This window comes from Aythya fuligula, chromosome 12 (assembly GCF_009819795.1).
Source record: "Aythya fuligula isolate bAytFul2 chromosome 12, bAytFul2.pri, whole genome shotgun sequence".
NCBI lineage: Eukaryota > Metazoa > Chordata > Aves > Anseriformes > Anatidae > Aythya > Aythya fuligula.
In genome coordinates, this window is record NC_045570.1 from 5,081,401 (window position 1) to 5,098,457 (window position 17,057).

Genomic DNA, 17,057 nt, shown 5'->3' on the forward strand with positions numbered 1-17,057 from the left:
AAATTCATAGATACACACAATCATGACAAATTCTAGCCCTAGGGTTTGCAACCCTAGTGGCATCAAAGGCATTTGCATGCTTTGTTCATCTAATATTAAATATGAAAGTGTTTTTCTATATCTTCAGTTGGATTGATCATACATTTCAGAACAAGAACACTCATGAGAAGACACCACAGGTATTGTAAGAGATTACACTTTATATAAAGGTGCATTTTCACTTCCAGGATTGTTTAGTTTCTGTTTAGCTCATACCATTTGGGAGGACAGACGTGGGCTGTTGAAATTTTTGTAAGTGCGGCTGACATCTTCATCAGTTGTATCATCGTATCGAAGTGTCCATCAGCAAGAGTGCTGCAAAGAAATACTAAAGAAACCAAGAAGAATCTTACTGTACCATAGCCAGCTTAATTCCTGATTTATAGACCTACAATCCATAGATTTCAAAGACTGAATATGGTTCTCTGTTTGCATGTAAATCTCAATGAAAGCTAGTGTCACTATGAACAGAAGTACATTAGCTTCTATACGTAGTCCAGCCACTCAAGGGAGAAGAAATCCTCAGCTTTAGCCAAGTTACATGGACAACTAGGACAGATTCTTCTTCTTCATGTAAGTAAATCTACAGGTCATTGCTGGAATCAACAAGAGAACTTCCATTTTTGCCCAGTCAATCATGTCACTTACAGCAGTTTCCCATTCCCAAAGCCAAATTCTGTGTCTCCATTCAAAGAAAAGATTTCTAAATATAAAAAGCACACTTTAGTGGCTTCAGACATACCAGTTAAAGACAAAGATTTAAAAAAAAAAAAAGTTATTGATAAAGAGAACTAAAAAAACATTCTCACAGCAGAATAGAACAATACTCTTCCCAAAAAGTGTAACATGGAAAAAATGTTACAAAGATTTTCCCATCTCTGAAACATGCAAAAGTGGAACCAGATAACCAGATTCTGGTCATAAGCTAGTTTATATTGATCAATTCATTTTGATTTATTTTGGTTTCTAGAAAGAAATGAATAAATGAAGTATTCAGATGCTACAACACCAATGAAAGAAACATCTCAATTTTCAATTTGAAATAATTTTTTTCCTTTACTAGTGAAGAGGTGATTTTGCACCTCCTATTTTGAAGCTTTTTTTCTCCTAAATAAACGGAATAGGACTAAAATTTTAGACATACACAGTTCTTCAATTTCACAGAATCACAGAATTGAAGGGGTTGGAAGGGACCTTGAAAGGTCATCGGGTCCAACCTCCATGCCAAAACAGGTTCCTTAGAGCAGGCTGCCCAGGTAGGGCCTAAAATATCTCCAGATGAAACTCCACAACCTCCCTGCGCAGCCTGTTCCAGTGCTCTGTCACCCTCACAACGAAGAAGTTCTATCTCAAGTTGGTGCAGAACTTCCTACACTCTGTCTTGTGGCCATTACCCCTTGCCCTGTCCCCACAAACCACTGAAAAGAGGTTGGCCAAATCCCTCTGTCTCCCACACCTCAGGTATTTATACACATTGATGAGATCCCTTCTCAGTCTTCTTTTCTCCAGGCTGAACAGACCCAGGTCTCTCAGCCTTTCCTCATAAGGAAGATGCTCCAGGCCCCGTATCATCTTTGTGGCCCTCCACTGGACTCTTTCCAGGAGATCCCTGTCTTTTTTTGTACCAGGGAGCCCAGAACTGGACACAGTACTCTAGGTGAGGCCTGACCAGGGCAGAGTAGAGGGGGAGGATCACCTCCCTTGACCTGCTGGCCACACTCCTTTTAATGCATGCCAGGATCCCGTTGGCCCTCTTGGCCACCAGGGCACACTGCTGGCTCATGGTCAACCTGTTGTCCACCAGGACCCCCAGCTCCTTCTCCTCAGAGCTCCTCTCCAGGGGGTTGCCCCCCAGCCTGTACTGATACACGTGGTTGTTCCATCCCAGGTGCAGAACTCTACACTTGCTCTTATTAAACCTCATTTGGTTTCTCCCTGCCCATCTCTCCAGCCTGTCCAGGTCTCGCTGAATGGCAGCACAGCCTTCTGGCGTGTCAGCCACTCCTCCCAGCTTTGTGTCATCAGCGTACTTGCTGAGGGCAGACACTATTCCCTCATCAAGGTTGTTAATGAAGATGTTGAACAGGACTGGACCCAGCACCGACTCCTGGGGAACACTGCTAGTCACAGGTCTCCAGCCAGACTCTGTGCCACCGATCACCACCCTGTGAGCTCGGCCAGTCAGTCAGTTCTCAACCCACCTTACTGTCCACTCCTCTACCCCACACTTTCTCAGCTTTGCTATCAGGATGTCATGGGAGACAGTATCAAAAGCCTTGTTAAAGTCAAGGTAGATGACATCCACTGCTCTCCCCTCATCTACCCATTTCATTGACATTGAGTCATGCTTTGAAAGGTGAAAGCAATTCTTGTTCCAAACATATTCCTTAAAACTCTTCCACCCCTATTTCTATTAAATATTTTGATAAGACTTGCCCTAAAGACTGTTAGGACAGAAGCTATGTCACAGAATCATAGAATATCTTGAGTTGAGAAAGACCCAGGATGAATTTAGGCTGTCTAGAACATGGTATTTCAGCATGAAATGCTATGTAAAATAGTTTATTTTTAGAACTTGACAGAATTAATTGATCAACACATCATAAGTCTTCACAAAAGCAGTTAAACAGTTGCAAACCATGATAATATATGATAAAAGTATATAATATTTTCATAGGCAATAGAGATGACCTGGAGCAGAAACAGCTACTACTCAAATATAAGCATCAGCAATGGAAAAGTACTGGCTTCTAATGTGTAATCTGACTTGGTAATTGCTATTTCAGGTAGCAATCATTAAACAAGCAAAATAACCAGCCCGTAGTATAAAGATAAATATCTATCTATATACAGTACACAAACACATAAAACTATATGCTGCATATTATTAGTTATGTGCCCTTCAACAGGACCAAATACCTCCGAAATTTCTGTTTCAAAATGATCTAAAAAAATTCTCTGGAGCTCTAAACATGATCACGTTATTTTCTGAACGTCAGTGTTACTTGGCAATATTACATTTTCTAACATTTAGTTTTCTAGCATTTTTCCATGACTATCTGTGTAGATTAGAAAGGTTCTTAACTGTTATCTGTAATAGATTTCGCCTGTAGCAAAATTCATGCAGGCATAATAGAAGAACAAAGTGTACTGTGATGAAATTGCAACCATAATTTCCAGATGCCTGACATTTATTGCTTATTGCTATTAGAATTCAAGTGCCTATTTGTTTTGTACTTTGCTTTTATTCTTGCATCACAAATGTATAATGGAAAAAAGATATTTTAAATGTTGGGTTAAGTATCACAGATCAACATGAGGCACCAGCATAATCAATATTACTTAAACACACTCCTAGGCAATTAATTCTTAAGGAATCAAATTGTTGTACCACATCAAAATTTACAACAATACAATAAAGGTTGTTACAGTCTTTATTGTTTAATTAAAAGCAACATTTAGCACGCATGTAGCTAACTGTTCACACATTACGACATAAAGTGTCCTGTTTGTCAGTGAGATATACAAACAGTACTTACTGTACATTTTATTACACAATGTTAATTAGACTTTATTAGGTTTCACATGCTTATCAAATTATCAAACATAAGCCTTCAGAACCATAGAGAAATGCGCTACTGTATGCCAAATATGTGTAACGCTTCAGCTTCTATGTTTAGTACAAAATAAGTTTTATTTACAGGACTTCAGCACACTCATAGAATCATTATGAGGCTATGTGCACTTGAAGAGATGGCCAGTGCAGAAGGATATAAAGTACATGCTTGTTTTTTAAACTTAGGGACAAAAGCATTAATTACATAAGCACCACCTCCTATGTATGCTTTGATTTTTATAGATGAACGCAAGTGAAACTGCGGCAGGCTAATGCTATGGTAGGCCCAATACTCGTGTGCAACAACCACCTAACAGAAAAAAATTGTTCATTGCAGACTCTTGTCACACGTCTCAAGTGCAGCCTTTGGCCTCTCCCCCACTTTTCAGGCTCTCCTCTTGAAGTGTAACAGGGAATTAGGAAGGAAACACTAATAAAATCAAAACCAAACCACACCACACCACCGCACACAGAAGTAAACCCAGATCCCATTTCTGGCTCTGCCTTGAACCTTCAAGAGCTTGTGAGCTTTAGCTCTTTCTAATTTAAGTATCTGAAGCAAGGTCTGGCCTTTCAGAAGACTAATTAATTAATTAAGTAATTAAATGGCAAGTGTTCTAGAAGCTTCAATACATGACACCAAGAGTATAGTCAGGTTTACTAGTTCAATTTTTTCATGTTTTGTTAGGGGTCAGTAAGGTGCACATGCACTGAAGTTACTTCTACAACACCATGCTTATTTTTGCCCTTGAGCTGTTTTGGGCCCACATTCTCTGAAACATTCTCACACTAAGTGAATATCCTGAATGGGTATTGTTTTAAACAATTTTCTCAGCCCTCTGTAGTATTGATTTTTCATTTGTAGATTATTTAGGAATGTTTGATGAAACAAATTCACTCATATGGCATACCAGCAAACAACCCTATTAAAAAAAAAAAAAAAAAAAAAAAGCCTCGATCCTCTGCAATATACCAAACAAAAAGAAAGGAGATAAAAGTTTCTCTTGCAGGATTTTATTTTTCACATGCTTATTGGAGAAAGTCAGGGTCCCTTGATCAACATGGTGGACAAAGTAGTAGTGTTGTGCTGGTGATGCAACAGTGGCCTTTCATGGCTGAAAAAAATAATATCCATTCACAGACTAGTTTGGGCTTGGAGAGACCTTAAAGATCACATAATTCAAGGCCCCTGCCATGAGCAGGACACCTCCCACTAAACCAGGCTGCAAAAAGCCCCATCCATCCCTTGAACCTGTTTGGGGATGGGAAATCCACAGCTGTAACTGCAGCATTTTCAGCTACAGTAATCATAATCATTCTAAGAGGGTAAGAGCTATAGTAACTTATGCGTTTTTTGAATACCTGAATTATTTCCAAATCATGGGGCATATCTGTAACTCAGTATGTTCTTTGTCTACTCTTTTTTTGCAAAAGGAAACCAGAAGCAACCCTGTGCTCCCTGCCTTTCACCAAGCTGTGGGGATGGTGTAACACCAAAGCAGATCTGTAATCCAGAGCTAGATGGGCATCCATAGTGTGAAAGGCTTTGTTCATAACTTGGGCTTTTCCTCCTGTCCCAAATTCCAGGAAGGACTTAGCCCTTCTCTTTGTACAGAAATCATATGTTTTTATGTGAAGAAAACCTCTACGGTTTTGTTTTACTTTGGATTGAGCACTTAATCCAAAAACCTTCTCTAGGTTCATTCTAGAGGCACTTGCTGGTAGGTGAACAGCAATTCTGACTTTGGCCCTGGAGAGAGATGCCCTATAGCTAGAATGAAATAGCACACTCCTTCAAACATGAAAGTGCATTGTAAAAGCATAGTCAATCCCTGACATCTGCCTCTAGTCTTAGCAATAATTTGCAATCAGTGATTTTTAATTATTTCTCTTTTAAATAGAGGACATTTTATTCCTTGTTAATATTCTACGTATATAGAGAGAAATATTGCTCCCCCTCTAAAAGAAACATCACCAAAAAAAAAGCTTGGGACAGGTAGGAAGAGAAAGTAGCTTATGACAGAAGCAGTAGCAGTCCTAGGTTTCTCAATAGGCTGTTTTTAAAAAACATAAAGAACTGTAATGCGTCAGCTGTAGTAGTCACATTTTCCTGACAGATGGTTGATTAACCCTGAGGTATGGGTATGGAAAGTTTTCTTACTTTTAAACTTATAAACTTATCGGGCCATGTGTTAATACACAATTATTTTATCCAGCGATAATGCCTCAAAAGTGAGATGTCTTGAGTCAGCTCTGTTATGCAGTGCCTAACACCAAAACCTACCTAGCTCTACTTGAAAGCCATTACTCGTTCTCCTCCCAGCGGAAACAGATCAGTGGCAGTCCCCTTGGCTACATGGTACCGTGACCAAACCCAGCCTCTCACCCAAGTCATGGCTGTGATCAGGAGAGCACCCTCCACTGGTCAAATTCTCACTGCTCAATCTGATTTACTATTGTCAGATGCAGTCTGTTCCAGCAAAAGCAACTACCAGAGCCAATCAAAAAGTCTGAAGTTTCTACACATCTCTTTTACCTCTTCCAATAACACCCCCCCGCCCCCACCCTCCCTCCACACACACAAACTTAGGACCAATAATTAAAACAGGAAGGTGTGAAACAACCCCTGCAATCCCTGAAGAGCAATAGCAAAGAGTTGCAGTCTTACAAGTTCTACAGAGGACAGACACCATCCCATCACATGTTATCAGGGCACAAAACAGGATGGGGGGAAAGACTGGGTGAGAACAACGTACTCTGTGCAAGTATGTATTGAATACTTCTATGTAGAAATTCAGAAGTGACTGACAGTTTGGAAGCCTTAATCTATAATTAATGCTCCTGCGATCTGAGTCAGAAATATGCTTTTATACGCTTGAAATATTGGCAGGTTATGGTGTAGTTATAGCTGTTATAGTGCACTTCAACCCCAAGTTGTATGCAAATGTATGTTCCTACCTTATAAGTAAAGGATAGAAATCTATGGTCTTTAAAAAGGGAAAGGTATAGCCATACCTCAGTGTAAATGCTGAGGCACGATCTACTGTCAGCAGAGGACGAGCAGTATTAGTAACTGCTGCCTCTAGGTGTAGGAGGTTTAAAGACCACCTATGGAAGGAAGTAAAAACTCTTTCACCTAAAGGCTGTGAACTGTGGAGGTGCCAGGGCAAATGAAACAGTCTTTGAGCTTTCTCTTCACTGAGGAACTTAGAACATTTTCATGCTATTTGTAAGTTCTTTGATCCTTTTGTATTAAAGATCCAGCTCTTGGAGGCAAGCAAATCTTATCGAAAGTTTCAGAACCTCTTTAAGAACATTGGTAGAAACAGGAGGATTTAAACTTGTTTTTAATATTAAATTTCAACACATGATGAAGTTCCACTTTCTCCACAGGTATTACAGTGGTCTGATTTGCAACTTGCATAAAGGTCTGCTTTAAGAAGGAAATTAAGAGCCATGGGAAATACTTTATTGCTACTCTATTCCTCTGGGCTTCTACATGAATGATGTTAAAAACCACAAGTTTTATATACTAAAATAGCAAGGTATAATAGCTGGACTTCCAGACAAAACTTCAAGCTCTATTTCTTTCAAGAGGCTTAAGAAAGAACCACATAAAACATAGTTCAGAACATTTTCTGCTGTTATTTTTCCTCAGTGCACAGAGTATATGAGGAGGCAATGCAAAAACCTAATGTTTAACTATATGTTGTGGACATTTAAAACCTTGAGCACTACCTCTAATGCCATGGCTCTTTAGAAAAGATACAGGCAGAAATGTAACATTAAAACAAAAGCCAGTAATAAATGCAGCCTTAGAGCTAAAAAAAACTTACTTGACAAAAATTAGAGTTACTCTACTAGTTAATTTTAATGTCTTGTATACATTATATGAAATATATATATATACACAAATATATATATATATATATATACATATATATATATATATTCACACACACACACACATATATATATATAAAGAAACTTCTCCAAAGTCAACCTAGACCACGGTGGATTCTAGTCCAAGCACACCTACGATGTCCAGATTTGATTCTCTCATTTGCAATATTAGTCCGGCAGTGTACCTTTTTCTGTCTCTTCAGGTAAGCCTTGCCCAACCTTTCCCAATTACAGCACCAACCAAGTGCCTTCCTTCTTCCCCAGTGCTTCGTTCTTGTTTCCATGTCAGGCAACTGAAGGGAACACACCTCTTCTCCACCAAAATGCTCCCACAAAGCAGCTCAGGCTAAGTTTGGCTTTACCATTGCATATGTGTGGTAAGTTGTTACCTGAGACTGATCAGAAATGTCTTCTCATCAGCAGGAGCAGCTTTAGCCCACCAAAAAAAGTATGCAAAGCTGAAGCTCTAAGAAGCATACTCCACTCTCATAACATACACGAGACATTCTGAAAGCACTGAAGAAATATTATTCTGTAATGTACTCAATAGACTAGTGAGTTTTTGATCCATTCAATTAGCAGCACTCAAAATCATTAGTAATTCCTTTCTTCCTTTCTACCTAAGTTATTTTTCCCAAAACAAAACAACAACAACAAAAAATACCTCCTGAAAAAACATAAAGGTCTTTTCTCTGACTGGTAAATCATAGTTATTAAACCATGATGTCTTTCTTTAAGACCAATTTTAAATCAAAGATCATGTACCACTGCCACTTACACAAGGTTGCTCATAATTGCTCCATGCAATGCTTTGATTAATTAAATTACTCTAGAGATTGTTTCTTGGTAACACACCTGGTACATTCTTTGTTGTTGGTGTTCATTAAAACACTTTTTCATGCTGCAAAATATCCTTTCATGCAAAACAGCATGAAAGGATATTAATCAGCTAAATTACCATTAAGAGTCATATCAATATTTGCTGCACACTGATTGTTTTTCTAAATCTTCAACAAAGGACATTTCACTGAAATCTCAGGTTGCTAACTAGCCATATGACAGTGAAGTCAAATTAAAACATTTTATTTTCTCTAGAAAAAAAAAGTCAACTAAAAAAATGAAGGGCAAAAATATTTTGCTATTTGTTTTGGACTGCTACTTTAAGGCAAGGAGTGGCATATTGAACAGTCTAAACATAATGTGTAGGAAAACTGAAAGAAAATAAAAAAGCAGCTCTCATTAATGTCTGTACCATTCCCTAAGCAGAAAAGGCTCCACTTTGTAATGCAGCATTGGTAATTAGGTTCGGTTTCAGAGCCTGAGCTGAAAAAGTGCCCAGGGAATCAAATGTTACTTTTCATTATTAATGTGAATGAGAAAATGTTTCCAAACATATATAAACAGCCCGTTGCTAGGAACAAGAAATATGATCAGCAAACGCATTGATAAATTGAAGGTGAGCCAATAAGAAAGGGAGTGGCTACCATGCTAATTACTTTTGCTTTCTCTATGATTTGCTATTAGATTCCTGCTTTAGTCAGGTCTCACTCATCAGCAAAAATGATTCTGTATGGCATTTACTTCTTATGTGCTGCATATTATTGCCATAAAGCATAGTCTAAGCTTTCTTATAGTCTTCACTACCTGTTATCAGAGAGCATCCACACCTAGACAAGGCTGCTTCTGGAGCTGGCTCCTGGCTAGAAGACATGCTGTAGCAGTGGGAGAGCTCCAGTCTGCACTGGACTGGCAAGACCCCATTGATGGGCAGGAACATACCAATGGAAACAACAATTTGTTCCAAGCCATTTTCTTCCTCTAATTATAAAATTTCAAGGGAAGGGAAACACCCATTGTCCAACCTATCTTCTGAAAGAAATAAATTACTCAATAGTTAAAAGTTTTTCTGATCCAGAGGTCTCTTTTAAAGCATATTCAAAAAGATCGCAACACACCAGAATAATTCAGACATGTAGCTGTGAAAAATAATCAAGAAGTTATTTCAGTTTTATTATTAGTGTTTGTCATGAGCTTACTCTGGTTATTTTTACTGTGTTGTATTTTTTCCCAGAGCACTATCAGTATCTGTATGCTGATCAGCAACTGCACCACCTGAGATTGATTTCATCATTCCTGAAAGAACAGGAATCACTACTCTCCACAACAGGTCCACAGTCACCCTCTGGAACTGAACCTTGTCTTAATTCAGACAAAGTCTCCTGCTTCCCCTCCCCATGCAATTTAAATGAAAATTGCAAGTATCTGAAAGATATTTGCTCACTTCCAGCAGGTTCAAACTTCCAGCACAGAGCTACCTGCAGTTCCATACCACCCTGCTACCACTATAGCGATAGAACAGACAAGCTTAGACCCTCCCCTTGTAGCAGGGTCCCCAAGACTGAAAAGACTGAAAAAAAAAAAAAAAACACGTTTATTTCAGAATCAATTTTATTAGACTTGAACAAGTTAAGAGAAAAATCCTGCAGCGGGTAGGTCATGCAGAACAGGAAGATGTATGCTAGCATTCCACTCTCCTTCTGCACCCTCTCACATACACCCTTCTCTCCAGCCACCTCACCAGCATTTGAGATTTTAGGAAAAAAGAAATAAATCAATTTTAGATTGCAGAAAAATCCACACAGACACCTATGGGAAGTTCATTCTTCATTGAGGTCTTCTCTACTACCTTCCTGGTGTTGGAAAGAAATCCACAAAGTTCAAAAAGAACCAAGATAAGAGGTTTTTTGGTGTGGATTAAAGAATAGAACTCAGGATTCTTCTTCAACAACTGTACCTTATATAATCCAAAATCACTCGTGCCCTCCAGGAACGACCTTTTCTTTTGGGATCATATTTTATCACAGTTAGATTTCTTTGTTTCTTTAGAGAGAAGACTACTGTAAAGAGATGTCTTACACAACAGTGAGGAAGTCTATTACAGATAGATTTTTGTTAGATTTTAAGTGTACTTTTTTAGAGGTGTTTAACTTTAAAGTTTTAGGGCTGCAACTTTGTTAAATCACAGCACAAGTAATAGAAAGGAAAGTTAGGAAAGTTAGAACTACCTACAATTCCAAAATTAACCAAATAATGAAATAAAGGGGACAATAATCTGACACTATATTGCCAAGTGCTGAAGCTCCCCACTTCCCAAAGGAGAAGTACTGTTTTCTACCCTTCACAGAGAATTGCTACTCATCTGTTTTCTGGCTTTTCTTAAGCATGTGAGTCAAGAAAAGTCACTTAGCTTGTAAAAATAGGTTATTATTTTGCAATATGATTTATATTTAGGTTGATTTAGTTGTAAATCACCAGTCTTGGAAAGTGTGTTCATTTTCTGGTTTTTAAAATATTCATAAACAACCCAAGCATCTTTTTATTATAAATAGAAAAAATGTAGACACCATCAGAGTTTTATATAAACCATGCAGAAAATAACATGTCTTCATAGCACTTTCTGCTTGCTTTCTTACACATGCCAGTTTGTTCTGCCTAGTTGTTTGCAGGAAGCAGCATAGCCACTAAATGATGAGGCATGCTTGAATTAGGGCTTGTAATTTCTCTTGCTGAAAAACATGATTGTGTCACTGACATTTATGAACCATAGTAAACACTGAAAATTTGCCCTGAAATGCAAATTCATTCTAAGAACTCCCACTACCATTCCTGGAAAAATATTTTGAAATATCTACAAATTCTCATGTATATGATGTTTTTACATCAGCAGAAAAAAAAAAAAATATATATATATATATATATATATATGCACACACACACTTTAAGTACAGAAAGATAGAAATTATTTAGTAAACATTAAAGTTTTTTGGAACATGAGGGTGCTCAATTGTGGCTAAGAAGTAATTTTTGTTCACCTGGCAAAAGATTCAGGTTTTAGCCAACAATTGTGACCATCAGCAGCAGTTATTTATGTTTGGGCTGACATTAGAGATGCACAAGTTCCATGTACATGTGCTCTGCAATACGGCTATAAGAGAATTAAGCAATTCTCTAGGGTATTCTCTCCTTGGAGAAAGTATTTCTAGCTGGATAGTTTGTGGAAATCCAAATATCCTCAGTGGAAGCTGTATAGAGCAGAGCAATGAAAAGACTATGGTACACATTGCATGGTGTCCAGCATCCATTTTTACCTTTTCTCAAGAAGGCTACCAGTAGCAGAGTTTACTGTATCTCCTTCATGAGGCATATCATCAGTAGACACCCATGGAGGACAACTGCTGTTCCACCCATGGTGACTCCAGGACAGATTCCAGCATGTTGCCTGCACAGGCAGCACAGGGCCAGACCAGCAGGAAAACAAGGTATAAGCTCAGGTGTGCAAGGGGGAGCTTCTGTTCTGTGTTTTCAGGAAGATACAATAGTTGCAATGTACGACTGCAGTTCTTAATTTATCACAGAATCACTTGCGTATGCTAATGGCTAAATCCTAGCTTTGGGTAAAAACCTCCAAGATGTATCAAAGTGGTCCATCTCCAACCATTGTTTATTTAGTGTGAGGCAGGAAATAACACAGCCATGTTCATACCTTAATTTGAGAATTGTCAAAAGACTCTCACTTGCAAAACTGTGTAAACATCCGAAGAACGGGCATCCAACTGACAGGTTGAAAGTTCATATGAATAAAGGAAGCATCTTCAGATGTTCCAGAAAGCTCACCTTAGCTCATTTTATTATAGAATTTCCAAAGATCAACCTTTCTGAGATCCTGCACATTCATTATTATTATTTTATACCCAGATAAATAATCTTAGATAATATTAAGGCTCTGAACAGTATATATTTTCTAAAAATCTGAATTAAAAAAAAAAAAAAAAAAAAAAAAACCTGAAGAATAGCTTTAAAATGCTTTAACCTCCGTTTATTTATGGCTCAGTACTGTTCAGGGCTGCTAATAGCCATTATAAAGCAACAATGCCATGCATTTATTGATGTGCAGATTATTACTTCTAGTTTTTCTTATTAGTCCCTATATCACAAATGAGTAAATCACAGCCAGCCAAACCAAGGTTAAATTCAAAAGACACCTTTTAACAAGATCCTGAAAAAAATTAAAAATAACCTTCCATCTATGGAAAAGAGTTGTTAATTCATTGAATTTTGTGGATTCCATGAACTGATAAGCTCTGCAGCTCAGGCAACTCTGAAATTAAATTAGGTTTCAGAAATGAATATTTCATCTTTAAGATACTGTTGCTTGGAGACCTGGGAAAGGAAGGGTGATTTAACACAAAGACATGGGAGTTAGTTACAACAGGCATCGTTTTCCACTCTAACAGGCTCTGGAACATACCATAAAATACCCAGAACAAAACACTATGTCACAAATATAAGAGAACGTATGTTGCACATTTATCTGAAAGTTTCCTTTGTAGACTGCCTACTATCAGCTCAAATGGTTCATTTTAACACTATTTAAATTATAATAATTATTATATATACAGCATAAAGGCACAACTGCAGAAGTTGTTCAAGTCAAACTTCAGTTAACTCTTAGTGAAATCTCTCTCCAGACAGAAGTTTTCTAACCTTTCCTGGTCCTACCATTCCTTTCAACACTAATTTTAGGACATCTCCCATTGTTTCCAGAGCTCCTATTAAAGGACGATGGCATTCCTACATGTTCGCTATACACACACATTACCATCTTTCAACCTTCATTTCCCCAAAATGCATTGCAATTAAAGAACAAGGGTGCAAGTTCATGGCCTATAAGCATGTCAGGAACAAAAGGAAAATCTTCTGGTGAGCCAGATGGGGGGGCAGGGGAATTCTGGCATTGTCCAATACCCTGGAAAACAAATGTGTGGAGTATCCCGCATTTGTTACAAGCCCTAGACTTGGGTCTTCTCCTAAGTGACCGTTACAATGCAGTTTAAATTTTATTTCCACTCAGCAGGATGCAATAGCTAATTTTAAGCAAAACCACGCAGACGCACATGCTCTCCTGCAAGTAATTCATGTTCTCTGTATAACATTGAGGGTAACCACCTTTAAAAAAAAAAAAAAAAAAAAAAAAAAGAGGGGAGCAAAGAAGAGACTGAAAGAATTACTGTTCTCTGCTGTACATCTGAACATTAGGGGAGGAGGTGGATAAGCTATCTATTCACAAAGTGAATGTCATCTTACAGGCTGGGTTTGATTATAGAATCAATCTTAGCTATCTAACTACATCATTTAAAAAAGAAATTGAAGAAGGGGGGCAGGAGGGAAAGGCAAGCACTTCTAAATTTAGAGTAGTGTGCTTCATGAGTCTTATGGAGATGGAAGTGAATGCCTGCATTAATGGGAATATGTTGTTTCCATATTGCAAATGTAGTGAACTGATCACAGAAGATAAGGCAGTCTCTTGGAATAAATGACAAACAGTAATTTTTCCTGGCAGAAGGCAACTTAATTTTTGCAAAATAAGATTTCAGCTGAAGAGGATTCAGGGACCAATACTGATGTGTGCATTTGCATGTACATTAGAAATCTCATAGTATTTTTTTCTCAATTGCTACACTGAAGTTCCTCAGGGAATATGGCCATTTTCCCAGTCTGCTATTTTCTCCCCACATTAGACTTCAATTTCAGTTCTCCCAAAATGAGTCCTAACCCCTGTGCAGTTGCAGTTGCTTGCTATATTTTATTTTCATTCTGCACCCTATACATTGGACACACTACTTACTGAAGCTTTCAGGCAGGAGAAATTTAAAATTCTTCAAGAACAGCTATAACAATTAGGGAAGGACTAAGGACAACATTAGATATGATCAATACCACTTCACACAAAGCCAAAAGGCAAGTTAAATGCAAATATGTGATTTCTAGGAAAAAGAGCCACAGCAAAAAAAAGTCTCAGATCCCTATATCTTTTTTCAGATGTTTCTGCTGCCCTTCTGACACATAATACCAGAATCCAGCATTTAAATAAAAATGCAACTGATGCAGTATGTTTATAAACCATGCTAAAATAAGCATTAATATACGATACTTAAATGCCCAAATTAAGACCACGTACTGCCCATTCAACCTCCTACTAGGAAAACATAGCTGAAAACATAGCTGAGCCCAAAAGAAACCTTCTAATTACTCCTAGTTTTGCCTTAATTTGTGAATTCATAACACTTAGTAAGGCTATGTACTTATATTTGTACACACACACCTTAACTTCACACAGCCTAACCGGCATACAAATACCTAATATTTCTCTAATTCATGAGAAATGTTGCTACTAACACAGTATCGACTCAGCCCATTCTGTAGGTGTTATCTCAAAACATTAAACTATTGTGATATGCCAACAAAAGCAACTGAAGACACAATTCTGGCTTTAGACAGACTGTATTGAAACCAGCTGTCTCAGGGAGCCCAGATGGGATCTGTCAGTGTTTCATTCTTATTCTTTTCTTCTGCTGAAAACCGATAGGCAACCCCAGGCAAAAAGTGACCCCACATAACTCTACCCAGCCTCAGCTCTAATAAAGCTATTAAATTGAAGCAGTAGTTTACACTTTTATCAGTTTCAAGTATCGGGGCAAATTGCAAATCAATACACATTTTTAATAATAATCTACTAGTTAAAGCAAAAAATAAATCCTGTGGCAATTCTATTTAGTTTTTACTCTTTCTTCTTTGAATGTACTTTCTTTCCACTAATCTGAACAGAATTTCATTATAAATAGAAACCTAGGCAAGAAAGTCTATTATTGGGGCTTCTGATATTCATCTCTTTGCCATGAACCATTGAAGCCAGTAGAAATTGCTGTAAGTAGTCAGTATTCAGCCTCACTGTGATATCACCCTTGGGGATGTGCGGTAGTGTAATGGGTTACAACTCTCTTCCCTCTGATATGTCTTTATAATTGGAGATTTGACAGTGTAACTACTTCATAGTATATTTTTACTGCCATACTATACTTACTTCTAGTAGTTTGTGAATGACATACTGTTCACACTATTATGTCCATACCAACTTCAGCTCATAGACACAGTGGTTACACGGTTTTTCCTGATTTAGGCAAGTAACCTAGAATTATTATTATGTCTCTATATATACACATTCTAAATTTTACCTTGAAACTCATTGGATTACAAGTTCAAACTCAAGTCCACCAAACTCCTAGACCTAACAGCAGAGAACACGGCCCAAAAGAAATAAATAGCAATACTTTCATAGGTAGAAGAGATGAACCATATCGCAACTAGAACCAATTCTCAGAGTTAAAGTATTGTTCCCTAGATCCTTGATACTGCTTCAGTGATTCATTTCCAGAAATGCATCTATTTCAGTGCACTGTTGCTATGATAAACTAGCAAAAAGATCCCAGAGCTACGAAATGCTTTTCCCATCCACACAATTTCCTGTTCATCCTAACAACTCGACTTTGCTCTAAGAAGGCTAAATAATGTTCAACATCAGAAATTCTAGATTCATTTTTATAACCTAAAGGAGCCTTCACTGAGATACAGAAGACTTAGTTTTCAATTCCTGCTTTTTTTCACTTAGATTTCTGATTTGAAGCACAATCTGACAGTGATATAAAGCCAGATCATAACTACCCTACAGTGAGGTGCTGCTCTGCTTGTTGTTTTATCTGGACGTTGCAGGTGAACCTTGGAACATCTTTTCAAAGCCTGCAAAAGCTGCCCCTAAAAATAAACATGTATAAGTGCATCTATTAATGGTAGTGTGTCTTCCCATCCAGTTCTGTTCATTTCTTCACAAAAATTTGCAGTGGGTCTTGGTTTTCTCCTACTTCACCACTACCACCTCTTTCCAGAAGTTTGTATCGAGTTTGTATTTTCACAAAGCATACATCCCATTTCTGTCAAGACCCTGAAAGAATATTTTCAAAATGTAAAATACTGCACAACCATTATTGAAGAATGGCATTGTTTTCATCTGCTTTTGCTTACAGGATTATGGTTTCACATTGCCGAGTAATTCCTCTCAATGATACTGGAATTAATTTTATCAAAAAGCATCCTACACTGAAAAACATAGCTAGATCCAGTTTATTACTTGTTGAGACTGATTTGGCAACAGCTAATATTTCTGGCTTTTGCCCAGCAAAATACTTCCCTGGCTCAGCTCATAGGTTGGTTAAGCTTCTATCTGAATATACAATTTGAGTACACACCAAAAGGGGAATAAAGTGACAAGAAGCTGTTTTTTTTCATCTCAGTATTTTTTTCATAACTTTCCACAGAGACTTAAATTGCCACCATTTACTCCACCCTGTTTCTAGGACTAAAAACAGGGAAAGAGGTGAATCACTTTCTCATTTTCCCATCCTGAAGTGTTTTTTATTTCACCTTAAAAAAAAAAAAAAGTTGCATTTAATTTATTAACCAACATCCAGTGCGACTTCCAGAACAGCAACATTTCATCAGTGAGAAACAAGGGAAATCTGAACTATCTTCACAAAAGAAAAGAAAAATCTCAGAAGACCATTCCATGTTCTCATATAGTGTGATTCCACCAGGCCAAACTGTTTCT